Source organism: Patagioenas fasciata, chromosome 19 (assembly GCF_037038585.1).
Source record: "Patagioenas fasciata isolate bPatFas1 chromosome 19, bPatFas1.hap1, whole genome shotgun sequence".
Classification (NCBI taxonomy): Eukaryota; Metazoa; Chordata; class Aves; order Columbiformes; family Columbidae; genus Patagioenas; species Patagioenas fasciata.
Window position 1 is genome coordinate 13,142,324 of NC_092538.1, and position 19,058 is coordinate 13,161,381.

A 19,058-nucleotide genomic window follows, 5' to 3' on the forward strand; every position below is an offset into this window, starting at 1 on the left:
AAAGATGCTTTCATGCTATTGAAGGAAGGTTAATGTATTATGAAGAAGAGAGCACTGCTCAATGAGTGAGCTCTACAAGCTCTGCTGCAATTCCTGAGGGCTGCCGCTGGCACCTCGCTCTCCCCGGCCGGACCCGCGCGGGTGAGGGTCCGGGGTCCGGCGCCACCGCCCGCCCTGCGACCACCAACAGCTGCGGCCAACGCTCAGCAGCCGGGAAGGTTTCCACGGCGATCAGTGACCCAGTCTTATCTGCTGATATCTGGAAACAGAGAATTTCAGCGAAAAAGGGCTTTACACTAAGATGACCATAAATCTCAATGTGTTTACAACAGCAGACTGACCAGAAGAGTTTATTAAATCTTTAAAGGATTTGATGTATATCAAACTGTTACATAAAGTCAATACTTTGGAAAGAACCAGACAATAAATACTCTACAAGAGGCAATATTTCTATCACAGAGAAAGCAATCACATAAAGATTAGGAGACCAATTTCAATACTGAATGTCAGTCTGCTGTAAGAAGACATTTATTGTTTTTCTGAGTTATCGCAGAGCAGCGAGATAAGCTATAACAATATTCTGAGCCAAGCTAATCACGCTACCACAGTCAGAAATACTCCTTCACCTTTTAAAAATCACTTTTGCACTTTGCAAATAAGAAGAACAAGCTCCTGCAGGTGCAAGGGGAGGGGGAGGAGGAGATTTATTATCGCAGGTGGTGGAAAAGGCCGGGAACGGCTGCAAACACAGAGGAACGTCCCCCGGGGCCCTGGGCCGGTCGGGAGCCCCCGAGGGCCCCGGTTCTGCCCACCCTGGTGCGGGTCCCACGCGCCAAAGCCGCGCGGGGTTCGGCTCGGCCCCGCGTGGGGCTCGGGAACCCATTTTTCTGACAGACGCTGAAGAGCTGTGACAACAGTATCAATACTCTCCACGGAAAAGGCTTCCCGTTTTATCGCCTCCCCTATCAGCAGAATCCTCTTTGACGGCTCCGACTGAAATAAAAGAAAACCTTAACCAGTTCAACTTGAACAGAAGCCCAGGAACGGACGATGTGGGGAAAGAGGGCTCTTCCGCAAGTACCGACCAGCTGGTGTTCCAAGGGCAACTGCCTTTTCCATTCCCATCCCCAGCCTTCCTACCGCAAAGCGCTGCCGCCCGCCCCAGAGCCCCCGCTCAGGGTGCCGGCGCCGCCCTGCAGACCCCAGACCCGGCGGCTCCCAGAACCCAGCCCACAGACCGTAGCCAGCATTGCAGCGCCATCGTTACCCGCGCTGCAAACCTGTGCGCAAACCTGCGCCGCAAACCTGCCCTGCTGCGTGGCGACAGCTGCACCCGTGCAGCGCCACGGTGAACGCGCCCTGTGCCCGGCAGCACCCTTGGCAGCACCGGCAGCGCCTGTGGCAGCCCCGTGGCAGCGCCTGTGGCAGCCCCGTGCCAGCGCCTGTGGCAGCGCCTGTGGCAGCCCCGTGGCAGCGCCTGTGGAAGCCCCGTGCCAGCAGCCGTTTCAGCCGCTGACGTCCGATGATCAGCAAGGAGCACGGCGCACAGTGCTCTGCGCGCGAGCAGACGGATGAGCCCCTTACAGGAACGATCAGATGACAGTCTAAGTGAACACGGCCATTAATAACAAACCCCAGTCCAGAAGGGAATCATAAATTATACTTATCAGCTTTAACTTGTATTCCTGGAAAGATGAATCTAGCAGATTGTCGTGCAGAGAGAAGAAAGGAAATGACACAAAACAGTTGCTCATTATTATCGAGAACTGAAACACAATTAAATTAACTTAATTATGAGCAATTTGAACATCGCTGTACCAGATGCATCAATGCTGTACCAACCCATACCGGCAGGTAGGAGATACACGCGGTACCAAATGTTTATCAGCCCAAAGTAAACGCCTTTTCTTTCATTAGGATCCACACACAGGCGCTTGGAGGCCAACGACCCAGGGAAACGGGTGCGCTGGCAGCGCCTCCGCACAGACGGGGGACGATCGGACGGGGACCGCGTGACGGGAGCAGCAAGGCGGCCGGGACACGGGGCACGGGCAGCGACGGGGAAAGGGGGGGGAAGGGAACAGGGGTGGTGCTCCTGCCCGGGGAGCCGGGCACAGAACAAGGTCGGGGTGTTTAGCCGTAAGTCTGGGGAAAAAACAAAAGGACCCCCAGAGGACGAGTACTGGACCGGGGGAATTTTAGAAAGCACAGAGTGGACTCATGCAGCACAAAACTCTAAGTTTCCTTGGCTGAAACTCCCTGCTTACGTGGATCAATGTGACAGGGGACATCGGGTCCGAGTCCGCACATGAAATACATCCCAAAATATTTTGTAAATGCTCTTTCTGACATTGAGGTGGACTGCAAGACGAACGGCACCAGGACGTGACGTACAGCAACACTGCCTGCCTGACGGATCGGGAGCTGTGTGACAGCCCGTGACAAACGACCTCCATCTCCTGGCTGCAGATTCATTTTCTAGGTCATTTAATAAATTACAGGAAAAGAAGTTATTTGGGGGCGAGCGGTGGAATGGAGTTCCAGCGACACGATACCTCTCCCTGACACATTTTTTGTGGGATTAATGAGAGGAGATGGCTCCTTCTCTGCCTCTTTTCGCAAGGTGATTGTAATTCCATGAAGATGGCACTTCTGTTCTGTCCTGTTTTGTGCAGGGAAATTGAGTTTGATGCAGAAAAATCAAACTTCCCGAGGAAGGATGTGACCATGGCATGAACTCCTCTCTAAGGACACCCAATACTGATTAATTCCCACCAGAAGGATACTGTAAATACATCCTGCTACCAGCACTGTACTCAGACCTGAGCTCCAGGTTAGCGGCTGGACTCGGCAGCTCTGCCAGACGCAGGTTCCCAGCTCATGGGGTGCAGAGGCCACAGCACCGAGCGAGCCCCTCGCACCCGCAGGGTCCCCGAGAGTCGCCTGGGAACCCGCACTCGCAGGAAGGTGTCTAAACAGGATCAGAGGTGTTTGGGTAAGGGACCCGCACCTCTCCACCAACCTTAAGGGAAAGGCAGAACCCACTCGGTGTTACTGGAAAAGTCCCCCTAAACCAGTAACTGCATTTCCAGGCTCAGCGTCCCCGGCAGCGAGTGGGGACAGCAGCACCGGGGCACATCCAGGAGATTCATCAGCGGCCTCTGCGGGGCCAGCGAACTGCGGGGGCTGTACGAACTGTGAGGGCCGTACGAACTGAACCGCGCGGGCTGTACGAATCACAGGGGCCGTACGAACCGCGGGGGCCGTACGAACCGCGGGGGCCGTACGAACCGCGAGGGCCGTACGAACCGCGAGGGCCGTACGAACCGCGGGGGGACGTGCCACCCGCTGCACTCCCGCCTCTCCCGCCGCCCGCGCCACAGCTGCTGTTATCGTACAACAGGAGTTAAGAACAAAATAATGAAGCCTTCCAGGGAAAAAAGCAAAAACTACCTCTGCTTTTGAGCGGGACAACGGCGGCTCCCATGGAGCTGCCCCGGGGAAGGGAAAAGAGACTTTGAAAAATTAACTCTAAGCCTACAAGAGTGGCATATTAATAAAAGCAACTGGCACAAATAAGCTAAAATTCATTTTCTTGCTTGTCATAGACTGTCTACAGAAGCATTATTATTATCAAATCCCTCTGAAAACCAAGTAATACCCTTCCCTTCTCTCCTCTCCTTTTGCATTTGGTATCCTGGATTAATTCACCACATTAATCAGAAAACAATTCGGCCCGTCACGGTTTGCTGTAAGAGCTGATTCAAAGTGCACCTGAAACGCTCCGGGCGGGCTGAGCCTTCTCCGGGGCGTTTCTGTAGAGATTGGGAGCACCTGACGCAGGAGGACAGACCCAGGGGACAGCCTGGGGGGGACAGCCTGGGGCGGACAGCCTGGGGGGGACAGCCTGGGGCGGACAGCCTGGGGCGGACAGCCTGGGGCGGACAGCCCGGGGGGGACAGCCCGGGGGGGACAGCCCGGGGGGGACAGCCCGGGGGGGACAGCGACTCCACGAGCGGCCGCTGCCTCGGTGCCGCAGCCAGCGCAGGGCGGACGGGTGTGCGCGGTGTCGGGGCGCACAGGGACCCCCCGGGCCAGGGCTGCACGGGCCTCTGGCGCACGAGCAGGACCAAAGGGAGCAGTGCGGGACACGCGAGTGCTTCCCGCCTGACTGCGATTTTCGTAACAACGGCAGGTATAGCTTAGAAATGAATTACTTTAAGGCTGAAACCTGGCTCTGGTCATTGGCTCTGGCTCCCCCAAGCACGTGCCGTTCAAGGCAGGTCTGTGAAAGGGTTTTTTTTGGTTGGTTTGTTCTTTGAAATGGGTGCTTCACCTGAACGGAGAGCTGGGCTCCAGAACCCGTTCAGGGAGGTCACGTGGTGCAGATGAACACTTATAGCCGGGGTTTAAAAGGCCTCAAAATTCATTTGAATAGAACAGTAAGTTCATTTTGCACAGCTAATTTCTTCAATAAGCCCTGTATTCTTCCCTTGCCCCATTAAGAACAGCAAGCAGCTTCCCCAGAAGTCCATCTCACAGTCTAGTGAAACCTGTTCTCTCTAATTGAAGTTAATCACAGGAAACCGGTCAGAGAAAGACGGCCTAGTGACTGATGCTGTGCTGGAGCGGTCAGTTAGCACGGGGCTGGTCCCGCGATTACTGCTCAGCAGAACCAGCAGGTGAAGGGCTCTGAATGCAACCACAACCGCAGCTGCAGCTCCCGCGGCACTGAAGGCTGGGGAGCGAAGCGGGCACAGCGAGCCCAGCGCGCTGGACGAGTCCTGGCACCTAAACAAACACCCTGCTGCTCCGGCCGGCCGGCGGGTTACGGGTCCCGTCGCAGCTCCCCGAGGGGAGGGAGGCGGAGGCTGAGCCGTGACCCCTGCCGGCACGCGGACGGAGACCGAGGGACACGAGAGCAGAAGGGACGAGACAAGGGCTGCAGGCGCCGCGCAGGGGACGTCCCCGCAGGGCACACCCAACAGCTCTGCAACGGGAAACGGTGCCCCGGCTGCAGCCGTTTTCCTAGGACTGCTCTGCTTCGCTCCTGATGGAACCATAATCCACACTCTTACGGGGCTGGAGAAGTTGGATTTCCGAGGGAGTCTGACAGCAGCTTTACTACTTTACGGCAGAAAAGGCACTTAAGGAGATTTTGTTTGTCACTTGAAAATGAGCCCAGAGGAAAGAGAATCTTCAATTCAAATTTAATTAAAACCTGATGAACCGAAGGCCCTGTAGTGGCTCTGTGAAGTCCTATTCTCACAGCGCTGATAAGCAGGAAGGAGAAAATAAACACAAGAGATTTAAAACTGAAACTCACAGAAGAATGGGCCGAACTGTAACCCAGGGGCACCAGACCATCACCGGGGCAGAAGCTGTCCGGTTGTGCCTGAACAGCGGTTCGTAAAGAGACGCGGAGGAGGCTCCTCAGCTGCTTGTGTACAACTGACAACAGCCCATTAAACTTACTGCTATTCAACCCAACTCCCAAAATCTCTAGGCCGAGCCAGCACAACCTCCAGGAGGGCACAGTTTGTTCAGGCACAAACTCCTTTGCTCGAGGCAGAAGTACCAGGATGAAACTCTGAGCTGCAGCTCCATCCTCCTGCTCCGCCCCGTCGTCAGGGACCTCTCCCCTGCTCTCTCCGACCTGAACTCCTCAATTAACTCGACGGCAAAGCCTGCCGCTAACGAGCCGCGCGCTGGCGTTCCAGCGTTCGACAAGATCAGGCACCGGCTTTGCGCTCGACCTCCCGCAGCTGGAGAGGGGACAATGTCCCGGGGCCCGTGTCCCCGGATGCTCGCGCACCCCGCGCCTCCACGACCCACAGCGAGCCTGTGCGACCGCACGCAGCGGCGGCCACCCCCGGCCCTCCTCTGCAGCTCTGATACCGCAGTAAAATGGATCTGTCTGACCTGGTACAACCTGCACCGACAGAATCTTCCCGAGAGGAAGGAGAAAAGAAAAAGAAATTGGGAACTTGAGCAACACCGTGGTCCTGAAAGAAGCGGGAAGGATGAAATCTGCTTGAGCAGCTTCTGTGCAGTATTTGTTCTTGGAAATAAACTGCCCTTGGTTCTCCGTTACTTTTTCCACTGACAGCTATCGCAGATGCAGAACTTGGGCATCAAACAGCACCACCGGCACCCTCCACACTTCACCCCACGGACGCGTGGGTGCGCGCGGGGTCTCCCTCGGGCCGCTCGGCTCCTGCTGCCTCTTGCACAAACCGCGACACGGAGCAAACCCACCTCCCCCAGCCGCCGCGTTTCTCTTTGCATTATTATCTCCTTTGAAAAGGCACAAATTGAAAATGAGACGCAGAGCCAGTGGCCTCTTTTGAGCTATGGTTATTAGCTGTGTTGAGGATGAAAGTGCTATGACTCCCTAGATAAATATATAGTTCATTAAAAGTGTTCTGGATCGCTATATTCTACTGATCAAAAGCCTAAATCACAGAGTTAGTGACATTAAGGAGCTATATTATGATTTGAGTTATATCTGGATAAAACCCCACACGAGAATCAAGGGAAGCGCCGGTGCTGCTGCCGGGCTGTGCGGTGCTGGGAGCCCCAGCACCTTTCCTTTGCAGCACCCAGCACCTCACCTTCCCAGCACACAGCACCCAGCACCTTTCCTTCGCAGCACCCAGCACCTCACCTTCCCAGCACACAGCACCCAGCACCTTTCCTTCGCAGCACCCAGCACCTCACCTTCCCAACACACAGCACCCAGCACCTTTCCTTCGCAGCACCCAGCACCTCACCTTCCCAGCACACAGCACCCAGCACCTTTCCTTCGCAGCACCCAGCACCTCACCTTCCCAACACACAGCACCCAGCACCTTTCCTTCGCAGCACCCAGCACCTCACCTTCCCAACACACAGCACCCAGCACCTTTCCTTCCCAGCACCCGGCACCTCCCCTTCCCCATCACCTCTCTTCCCCATCCCTTCTCGCCGCCTGGGGCTCAACGCTGTCCTCACGCAACTGTTCAGTTTGGGTGTGCTGCTGTTTCAGGTAAGAAAATCCCCTCTAGTGGTACAAACCAGCACGACAAAGCTCTGCCCAGGGCTCTGCGGGCCGGGCTCCGGTGCTGAGGGCTGTATTTTCAATCAATAATTTATCATAAGTATTGTATTTTACGGAAGCACTGATTACCGGCTCTCGCCATTGAGAGCAGCAGAGTCACATTTACCGCGGTAAGCGGTGCCTCTCGTACGCACGGACAGCGCGGTCTGTAAGTGCAATAGTTCTGGGGTTAACTCAATCAGCAGTATTTAAACAATGTCTGATGAAATATTAATTCTGGAGAACAACTGCATGCTGATTTACTCTGAGCCACTAACAGTGACTGAAGGTGATTTTCCCGTCCCCCTGTACTACGGTTTCCGTGCAGTGCACAGCTCAATAAAGACCCAGCAATAGGAAACCCAAAACGCCTCCTGTGCGCAGAGACTGCCCCTCGTCTTCAGAGATCCCTGCAAACCGCAGCCCAACCTGCTCAGCCTTTGCTAGCACTCTGCCACCACCGCTTCCGATCATTCCAAATCTGGCTCAATAAAATCATCTGAGACAAAGGATATGAATAGTGATGACAAGTTTTGCATCCAGATTATGTCTCAATCAGCCAATTTTAAAGAGAGCACGAGCCTCTCGTCCAGCTTCAGGCATCTTCAAGGACACCGCAAAGCCAGGCGATTCTGCTCCCTGTGCGCCCCCCAGAGCCTCAGCCACGGGGAGGAGGACGAGGAGGACGGCGCGGGGTCCCAGACCCCCCCGCTCGGCAGGGCCTCGCTGTCTCCCCGGGTCGCCTCCCTCCCCGATCGCCCTCCTCATGTTCGTGCCTGATCCTTTTCTAATGGGATGTTCCTGCTCACCACACCACTTCTCCACGTTCAAGCAGGACAGCCCAGAGCTGCACAAACTGCTTCATTTAGCTGTGTTTGCAATTAGACAACAGCATCGCTAATCAAGAGCCGGAAAGCGCCAGTTCAGACTGTCCCCCCCACCTCCCTCTCCGGGAGTTCCCGTCCGGGCGCTGACAAATTGAAGCAGGCACCTCCTTTGACTAAGATGGATGGCAATACCCACTGAACAAATGGCTGATTTGTGTATTCCTCCACTCAGGATTAGGCTAATAAGATGTTCATTATTGATCTATTACTCAGTCGTTTATCTGCTTGAAATAAGAGGACCAGGAAAATTCCACTATCCAGGTGGATCGCCGTCCAGAGACTGACTTCTGTGTTTTTAGGCCATGTTTTAGTGGAGGGTTTGCTCAGGTAATTAGGTGGGACATATCAAAACACCTGTTAAGCAGACACGGTGCTTCAAAACACATTAGAAAACCATGGGGTGTCTGAAGTCTCTGGGTTCGAGGCAGCTGTGGGCAGGAGGAACCGGAGCCACTGACCCGCTCGTCCATCCCGGCCCAGCCCGTGTTTCAACACCCGCCCAGGTGCTCTCCCCTTCCCGAGCCGGGTCCGCGGCCCCACCCCGGCGCTGGGCACCAGGCTTCGACACGCTCCGCACCGCCAGCTCGGGGACCCGCTCGTCACCCCATATCCTGCAACTGCTGCTGGGCGCCAGAGGCAGAACCACACGAGCACCCTCCAGCAGGTATTCACCCAGCACCTTTGTTCTCTCGCCTCACTTTGAAGTAAACGGGTTCTAAAGGAGCACTTTCCTCTTTCAGACCATTGGTATCTTCTGGAGACAAAGAGCAGGAGGGCAGAGAAGAGTTCTTAATTTATACTTCATCTACTGGGTCTCAGTTAATTTAACAGGTCCCTACATTCATACAACAAATTATCCCTCCAGAAAACTGAGCCAGTGCCAGGACATAACTGTTTCATTTAATATACCCACTGTGTAATGAAAGCATCTCTCTTTACATGTGCTGTCTTGTACCTCCCATTAACAGAAATCCTTATGCATATTAGTGCTCTGTTTCCTCTAAGTAATGTGTCATTTCAGGCAGACAGTTAAGAAGAAAATACAAATGTAGCCTCGAGAAGTGCACTTTCATCTGGTGAAACGCTTTCTTCCCTGTCTGCCAAGAATAATAGGAGAGATCAGATTTAGCACGGGGTCAGCTGGAGAGAGCAGCCGCGCAGCGCTGGCGCCCAGCACAGAGCCCAGCCGCGGCAGCACCGGTGTCTGCGGCCCCCGTGTCCCCGCAGCAGGTCCCGGCCAGCCCATGTGTCACACCGCTGGTGGGTGACTGAGCAGGACCCAGACACAACGCTCCGGGCACGGGCTGAGCCCATCGGGCTGTCCCGCTGCCCGCAGCACAGGGCTCTGCCGGCCGGCACAGCCGCCGCTCACGCTGCAGCGCCCGGGCTCTGCTGGCGGGTCCCTGCTCCTGGTCACTGAGACACGCGTCCGTCCGTCCGTCCGTCCACCCGCCAGCCCTCTGTCCCCCCCGCCCGGCAGCGGCCCCTCCGCAAAGCAGCCCCGTGCTGCACCATCCCATGCTGGTTTGAACCTTTCCCACCCCACCCCCTTTCAAAAGTCCGTGCAGACCACTGAGCTGTGACCAAGTAAAGAGCTCAGTCCTATGCTAATTTTACTCTTTTGCATAATGCATTTAGGAGTGTATCTATTTTTCATTGCAGAATAATATGCCTGGTTTATATACCGGCATCTTTCTGATGTCCTGAGATTCAGTGCAAACTCGCTATTCATCACAGGGAAAGCCAAATAAATACAAACGCGGCCTTGTTTCACAGGCACAACTGTGATCTCTTCCAGGTGCTTCTTGCTTCGTTACCTGAGTGAACAGTTTTACCTCACCCACCAGGCAGACCCTGCGACCAGGCTGGGCAGGTCTGACTTTGGCTATTCAACCCAGTCTGAACGGCACTCCAGTATTCCTCTTAACTGCTGCTCTTCAACAGTTTGCTGCTACAGTTGTTAATCACATTAAAAGGTATTGGATACATAATTTCCTTTAATTATGTGAATATATTGGTTGCTTCCTTTCTTTGGAGCATTACGTACAGAGCGGCAATGATTAACGCCGAGTTTCAGAGGTAGTCAGAGAAAGGTCCTAATTGTTGATTTACACCTTAATTGGAAGACACCTGCTTTTTCTTCTTCCCTTTTGATTTTTACTGTCTGAGTCCGAAATGATTCTGCATGTGTCATCGTTACATTAATCAATACGTTTTGTCTTCCACAAATCTCCCTAATTGCTTTTCTCGTTTAGACAACCCCGAAGTCATTTGCTAATGAACATCGTCACACACTAATATGGCATGGAGGATTTACGCGTGGCACTCTAAGCAGATTTAGAAGGGGAAAGCCACCAAGCTCGTCATTGCGGGTGCAGGAGCCGTCCTGAGCCCTTAGCGCACGGTTCTACTGCAGCCTGGAAACCACGGACGGGCTCCCTCCCGGCAGCGGGGGGCTCTGCCCAGGCCGACGGGGGCGCCAGGACGCGGGGGCTCTGCCCAGGCCGACGGGGGCGCCGGGACGCGGGGGCTCTGCCCAGGCCGACGGGGGCGCCGGGACGCGGGGGCTCTGCCCAGGCCGACGGGGGCGCCGGGACGCGGGGGCTCCACGCCAGGCTGGTGGCAGCGGGTGTCCCGGCAGCACCGCCAGCGCCAGGAGAGGCTGGGGCTGCCCAGCGGGACCTGCTCACCGCTCCATCAACCGCGAGGGCAGGCACGTTTCCTCGGGATGTGAGGACAAGAGGCCGTGCCGTGGGGGAAGCATCGCCTGCGCCATGGGACAGCATCGCCGGACAGCAGGCTTGTCCGCGGAGGACACAGCGTCTGCCTGTCCTGCCGCAGGGCCGCTCTCACAAGACAAGGAGAGGAGGAGCCACCCGAGCACCGCCGCACCGAACCGCCGGCAGGTGCTGTCCCCAGGGGCCGAGCTCTGTCCATCACGTCCCGCGTTCTCCATCCCCCCATCCCCCCGTCCTCCAGCCCGCACGGGCAGGCCGGCGGGACAGAGCTCCCGCACCAGCCGCTTCTGAGAGAAGATGAAAGCTGAGAATATTTAATCTCTCTCTACTCTGGGCTCCTGCTCTCATATTGTCACAGCACATTTAAAACTCTGCCAATCCTCAAGAAGTTGCAAATATTCCACATCCTCCCTTCACACCAGCAGGTCCCGCTGAGATCACTGCAACACACGTCAACTTCTGCTAATATGTGGTACGAAATATGCAGTATAGAAGATTTCAGACCAAACGCAGCACTTCTGTTGGGCACTGAACTGCTCGGACTCCGAGCGGGGCCCTCGCCTGTCCTGCTCACCTCGAGCCGAACTCAGGACCCTCAGCAGAGAAACCCCGCGGGCTCCAAGCCAGGGGTCAGTCAGACCACCTCAAGAAGGGACACGAGGAACTGGGGAGACGCAACGGACAACTGAGACCCCAACAAACTGCTCCGATGTCCCCACCGCCCCACAGCGGTGGCCGAGGGAGGCACAGCCCGAGTGCCGCCCAGGACGGCCCCGCGCCCTCGGAAACCCAGATCGCGCCTTCTGGGGCCAACACACCGGGCAAAGCCCAGATCCGTACAGCGGCGGGAAACGGAGACACCGCAGCTCAAAAATAAATCATCTTAAACACAGCGCTCAGGTTTTCTGCATCCCATACACAATCGTGGGCCTGGGCTTTCCTGCCACGGCTCCAGAGGCCGTACTTTTGTTGGAGGCCACAAATGATACTGAGCCTCATAAGATACTGTACTAGGAAGTGCCTGAAATGACAGATTAAGAGGAGGAGTGTTTGTGACAGTGATAAAGGGAAAGTTTAAGGCTTGTATTTAGATAAATTGGCTGGAAAATTTGATCCACACAGTCTTTCAAATATGATTATACAAACATCATTTGCATAAATATTATAATTAAAATTCTGCCTATGGCATAATAAAAAAGGGGAAATAGTATTAAATGATCAAGGCTTTTGAATGTTTGAAATATCACTGTGTGATGTTTCATGCTATCCATTAAATAAGTAATTTATTGCAAGACCTATCAAAGCAAAAGGAAATTAAGTCAGATAAGGCTGGCTTTCTATTTTGCAGGTTTTTGCAGAGGATATCATCACTTTCAGAGCACATCAGATTTTCCCAAGGTACCAGCTCGGAGTGACTGTAATACCAGAGCTGGTTAGAGCTGCGATTCCCGGGGCGCGGGGACGCGCGCTGGCGAGCGGCTCAGGTCGCTGCCGCTCCCAGGGGCATCTGAGTTAAACCAGGAGCTGTAAACGTGCACAGAGACACCACCGCCCTCCTCCCGCTGCCCCGGGCTGCCCGGTGCCGGTGCCCATCCGGGGACCCCGCCGCGGGCGCAGCCACCAGGGCCGTCCCCGGCACCACCAGGGCCGCCGGCCCAGCCCCGCGCTCGCGGCTCCCGCCGGGCACGCAGAGCACGTCCCGACGGTGGTTTATCCAACCGCTCGTCTCAGCCTCCCCGAGACCAAAGGAGGAAAGGCCATGTAGAAAATGCACTTGGAAATGTGCTGGGAAACCAGTTTACTTATCCGGAGCTGTTTTGTCCTTGCCGTGCAAAGAGCTCTTTAAGTAAACTAGAAAGAAAAATAATATAATAAAGGGAAGAAGGCTTCAGAACCGTTTACAGAAGCATTTAGACTAAACTGCAAGGTATGTTGACCCTTTGCTACAGCAGCTCCTATAAATCCTCTGCCTTCCTCACCTCCAGGCCTATGAACAACGCAGTCTCGCTCCTGGTGTCACTTCCACTGCTGAAAATTTGTGACATCGATAAAATCCTGGTTTGTCAGTACAAATGGAATTTTAAATTGAATTCTTATCAAATTAGCCTTTCATCAAGGTCACGCAATGTTGTGTGAACAACCTCTCCAGAAGCTGCGCACACGGCTGCTGCCGGAGGTGGAAACGAGGCAAACTCTAACGAGATTACTGAGCTGGGGCACTCAATAACACGCGATGGAGCAGACGGGTGCCATTAGGTTTAGCGATAATTTCGGTAAATGGATATAGGGATGCTCGAAGCACAGCGCTTTACCCCACCCCGGTGATGAACACCGGCACTTGCGGCACCTCTCGTGATTGTTCGGCAGCCAGACCCAAACCATATTTTCTGTATGGAACTGGGATGAACTGTAAAGCATCCCCTCTGCTGGCTCCCTGTTGCAGTAAAATTTCTCTTAATTTCAAACAAATCGTGTTCTGCAACACGAGCAGCGGGAGCGATTTTCCGTCAGCCTCCTACCTCAGCACCAACCTTGTGGCAAAACGTTGCGCTTCAGCACATTGAGTGGGGGGACACCCACCCGGCCCCGCAGAGCTGGGGGGGGGGACACCCACCCGGCCCCGCAGAGCTGGGGGGGGGGACACCCACCCGGCCCCGCAGAGCTGGGGGGGGGGACACCCACCCGGCCCCGCAGAGCGAGGGGGGGGGGACACCCACCCGGCCCCGCAGAGCGAGGGGGGGGGGACACCCACCCGGCCCCGCAGAGCGAGGGGGGGGGGACACCCACCCGGCCCCGCAGAGCGAGGGGGGGGGGACACCCACCCGGCCCCGCAGAGCGAGGGGGGGGGGACACCCACCCGGCCCCGCAGAGCGAGGGGGGGGGGGACACCCACCCGGCCCCGCAGAGCGAGGGGGGGGGGGGGACACCCACCCGGCCGGTCCCGCAGCCACCGGGAAAGGCGGGCGGGCAGGAGTGGCCGCGGAACCCGCTCCCGCAGAACCCGCTCCCGCAGAACCCGCTCCCGCAGAACCCACCGACCCTCGCCATCCAGCGCGGGCTGCCCTGCGGCCCATTCGGATCCAGCATCTTGCGATCAAATGTGCAGATCAAATTACACAATCACAAAACAAAATACACAGCTGTCTAAAGACTCCTTCCCAATAACAAAACAGACACATATTTGACAACTCCAAGAAATATTTCAGCAAACATAATAGAGAAGATAATGATAATTAGGCTGGTATTTTATGCCATAACGCTCTTGAATGCCCACAGAAATACAATATTTTCAGCAAAGATAATTGAAAAGATTATTTGGCTTATCTAAAATAAGTTTTTCCAAGCCTCAGCACATCTGTTACAAGGACCCACGCAGACACGGCACGGTGCTGCAGGCTGCACACGCCGTTACCACTTTGAGAAGGCGGACGGAACATGGAGGGCTTTGCTCATGACAGGGTCCCTTTGGCAGGACATGGACATGATCACTTTCTACAGGCCCACGGAAAAGCGGGTGGATCGCAGGAGCCCCGGAAAGCAGCGGCGAGCGCAGGAGCCGCCGCGTGGCACGATCACCGTGTGGCACGACCGGCGTTCGCCCGCACGGTCCCACTGACCTGGGGCTCACGCTCTGGCATCCCACTGCAAACCCTCGCAATCTGCTCCGTGTTGCTAAGCCAGGTGTTCAGCTGGGCCCTGAGCTGACGCCTCCAGCACCGCACGGACGGGCACCTTTTGCAGCTCGATACAGACTTTGGCATTCGCTTTCGGCGACTTCTCCAGCTGAGCATTTGTCGTTAGATTGTGCTCCTGCGAACACCGGTGTGCTGACCCTGGCAGGACAGACGTGCCTAACTGGAAGCCACTTTGTCTGCACTGGGGGTTTGTAGGGAAAATCCAGGCTCAGTGGCAATGGCACAACTGGTGCTGAGTCTGCAGCACCCAGGGGACACGGATACAGCTGAGGGAAAGGCAACATTTCTGACAACATTTTGAGATTTCAAAATCAAGCATTCCAAATCAGAACACAACCTGAAGCTCCACACATCGCCTGTCTTGATCCTTCTCTGCCTGTCCCCCTCCCCAGACGCTCCAGCTCCAGGCAGACCCAGCAACCCCTGCTGCGCTGTGGCATTTACAGCCCTGGTCCCTTCAGCTGATGGGGGGGAAGAAACGTCCTCAGTTCTTGTTCTGGGTCCCTGGTTCTCCTCTGGAGCGGCCGTGTCCACCTGCACAGCGCCACATCCCCCATCCGGGCACCCATCCACCACATGGCACCCGTGGCTGAGTCCCCCAAGCTGTGGAGGAAGAGTTATAGGCCAAGACACAGCACTAATTTTTATTGTAAACTACCCTGGGAACATATTTTGCTCAGAGCCATTAGCAGAGAAAGCAGATTAACTGGAAAAGCTAATGGCATAGCGCAGTACAAATATGTACGTGAATGTTTGACTATATCCCCTATTAACAGGTCACATTTTCTCCACATTTTTTACCTTTAGTTATGAGATTTTTTCATGGATTTGTACCTTTCCAGGCTTTAAAAACTCCTCGAGGGAGGAGGAATGGCTGGAGCCCGGCAAGGGCTGCCCAGCTGCCAAGGGCAGCGCCAAGGAATCAAGGAAGAACGACTGTAACAAACCAGAATGAATTTTCTAATTCTAATCTTCATTTTGCAAATTATCCATTCTTAGAGCCTATAAAGAAAAACACTCCTGACATGGTTCCTTGCTGGACAACCACGAACCCTGCCCGCTGCTCAAAGAGGCCTCGCTGCTGTGTCCCGGTCGCGCTCCCCTCGCGGAGCTTCCTCCCCGCCAGCGCAGGAACAGGAGCCGAGGAGCCAGCGCTACCGCCACACCTGCTACACTCGAGTGCAGTTCTGCACTGCTCTCAACGCAGCCTGCAGAGTCAAAGCGATGCATCATTTATGAGACACACACGTTAATCACTATCAATATCTATTTACACACGCACAAAAGGAGAACAGCAACAGGTAATGGCCAACGAGGGGCAGCGCGTGTCCTTGCGATCGGGAACTGGGCAAACTACCAATGCACCAACCAGACATACAAATACACTCTGGGACTGGAATATGGGACCAAGTGTAAACGCTCAGTGTCAAATCAGCTCCGTGACTTGTTTTAAAACCACAGTGAAATAGAGCCTAGTGATCCAAGCACTGTTCAGGCAGAGGGATTTCAAACCACTGCTTGGATGTGGCAGGGATCCCTGTCACGAGGGATTCACTACAGGGGGCAATAACCAACCAAGCTGGGGACGTGTAGAAAAGCTCAAGGCCAAGGGGAAATCAGGGCTCACAACCACAGCCGGAGCTGCTGGTAACCAGTGTGTGCCACCATACGTCTGAATAACCGCAGGTTCTCCCGTGTCTCTGGGGACCCTCGGAGGGGTGTTCACGCTCTTCACTCAACTTCTGGCTGCTCCCATCAATAAAAGATTTGGTTTGTTCACTGTGGCAACCACATAATGAAAAACAGGTGCAGCTCTGTAATATTTCTCTTTAATTACTATTTGTGGCGTGAAAAAGAAGAATTAATTATTCTGCATTGTTAGAACAGAATGAACCACCTAATAATTACAATCTTGATTTTAATTCGGGTGCTGTTGCACAACATTCTATTAGTCCAAGTAAATATTAGCGGAGTTTTAACCATTTTTTGTCCTCCTCCCTGCAGGAAACGTCCACCCGATGGGGACAGACACGGGTAGGTTCTGGTTATGTCTGTTTCCTCTCCAACACGAGTCCAGGCGCCGCGTTTACCCCGTCCCTAGGACGCAGAAGCGCGCCCATTCCCCGCCCTCGGCGCTGTTTCTGTTCCCTCCGGCGCCGGGTTCGCTCCTGCGACGCACGGGCGAGCGCGCAAGTCCAAGGGAAACCCAGTTTGCCATTACTTATTCACATCACCCTTCAAGGTGAAGCCACTCAAGCATTCACAAACACTTCTTTACTTTAAACGCGAGTATGTACGAGTGGACGTGTCTGTTAAGCATTAACCTTGCTAACAAGCTTCCTGACGGTCAGTTTTCAGTTCCTGGTAGGGCCTGATGTCCAAGTCTTACAAAACAGAAGAACAGAAAGGCACAGAAATCCCTGTCCACAAAGGAGTCGTGCTCGCGCTTACTGAGCGCAGGTTCGTGACGAGAGGTGCGCAAGGCTCCAGCACCCGTGAATTACGCACGGTTGTGCATTCAGCGCATCGCTTGCTTTATCTGCGAGAGTTCCGCTTGCGGAGGGCTCCAGGGACACGGGGGGGCTCCCGTCAGCACACACGGCCAAGGGGGGAGCCCCGCGCCGGGTCACTGATAGCGGTTCTGTATCCTTCTCCTCTTTCTCGCCTTATCATCCAAATCACCAGAAAGCATGAGATGGCACACAACAGCCCTACGTGCTGCACCGATACCAGTACTCACGTAAAATACAGCTGAACGAAGCACTGGTTTAGTTGAACAGAATAACTTTACTGCAACAAAGCAAAACCATTTAAACACATTAAGGGCCCAGCAAATATGGGGTTTTTCTGTTTGTTCCGAACTGGAACCAAACTCCATGGCTGCCAAATGCCCACAACACCAGCTTTGTTTAAGCTGTTTGCTTAAACACTTTTAAGTTAAGCAAACTCCCAGTCACATCCTGAAATTACCATCAATCAATGCACTTGCTCCAGCACATTCATCGGCTATACGGGACGCTAATCCAGGCTGCTCACGGAAATAAACAGCTGTTCAAAATCATTTGGAAACCTCTCCACTGTCCTACACCAACCTTCCTAAGAACAGAGTCATAACCTGGCTGCCTCTTCCTGACATCGTTAGACGTGGGGGGGCAAACCAACGCCTCGACGTGCTGGTGAGCGCCGCGCAGGGCGCTGGAGCCGGAGCTGCCTGTGCTGGACCCCGCGCCAGCACGCGGGACGGGGCGGGGCGGCCCCAGCGACGCGCGGGCCACGGCCACAAGGTCCTCCCACCGAGATCCACTCCACAGCCAGAGGGGTGAACCTGACGGCAGCAGGCGGGAGGGCGGTTCTTACACCTGCTGTTACTGCTGTGGATTTCGGAGGGCATGCTGCCGTTCCTCTGGAGCACACACAGACGCGCTCCGCGCTGCGCGGCCGCCGCTGGCCCAGCGGGACCGACCCTCCCACCCCAGCGGGACTGGGCCCGAGCCAGGTCCTGCCCTCGGACCCCAGCGAGCTAATCCTGCACAGCACAGCGGTGGAAACAATGGAAGATGGGGGAGCCATCAGCTATTGCTGTGCCACTGCCTCTTTACCTCAACTCCTAATACAGATTTGTATGTACAAGGAGCTCAGAGAAAGAGCAATAAAGTAGGGGGAAAACCCAAGTGCTCACTCTGATGGTTTGAAGCACAGTGCAGATTAATTGCAGCTCTCCAGTGCTGGAAACTCTACCCTATGAATACATAATCACCACAGATAACTGCTGAACAAAACAGCTGCTCAGGCACCCCATTACACATATTTATAGTGGCGGCAACGCGGAAAGAAGAGACCGCTTTACAGAGAGAGTTAAAAAGTGATGCAGTTTGCAACACACACGCGCATTAAACAACCATAAAGCTCCCCCACCCCGCGGCACCGCGTCGTAATGTATGTTGGCATTATGTCAGGAAAAGCAGTTTCCTCGATTCAGCCACATTAATGTTCCTCCTAATGAACTCTCTGGAGGAGCTGTCATAAGTGACAGAATATCATAAAAGAGCTTCGCCTCCAACGAAGGCCAGAGACAGCACACACGGCGATTACATTCGGGGGACGAGCTCTCGTCTGATGTTCCGAGGCAAGGCAGTGATATTTCTGGGTTATCAGTTATTCACTGGGTTAAGCCTGTTCCTTTCATCTCTGCAGCAGCATTTGAAGTAGGAGCCATGGAAAGGAACTTTACAGATGTCCTCCAAAGTTATCAGAGATAATAATTGAAATAGTGCTTTGGCCTGACAATAAAGTCAATGGCTAAAATTATTCAAGCTTCTAAAAATCAGATATTAAACTAAGTTTCTTCCTACTGGTAATGAGCTCATTTGACTGCAAAGATCTTCTTAATAAATTCAGCTTGATTAACTCCAGCCTCGTTAGAGAGGGTTGTGTTACGTTGTAGAGATCTATTTTAATTGCAGAGCCACTGGAAGAGGAGGAACGGCCGCACACCTGTGGGCAGCGGCCATGCCTGCTCCGAATGCCGCTGCGCTCTCAAAGGGTTAAAGCGGAGAGGACGGGAAAGGAAGGGTTCTTTCTGAAAAGAGTGATGTTATACAAACTGCAACTGCAACCCAGTTTCACGAGAAACAGACACTCGAGTTCAGGATTCACATTC

General features: G+C 54.4%; 1 protein-coding gene across 2 annotated transcripts in view; it reads right to left on the reverse strand.

The window, feature by feature from the left end:
- LOC136110033 (uncharacterized) overlaps positions 1-19,058 on the reverse strand; it is a 158,347-nt gene that overhangs the window by 22,410 nt on the left and 116,879 nt on the right. The gene's annotated exons all lie outside the window — the stretch shown is intronic.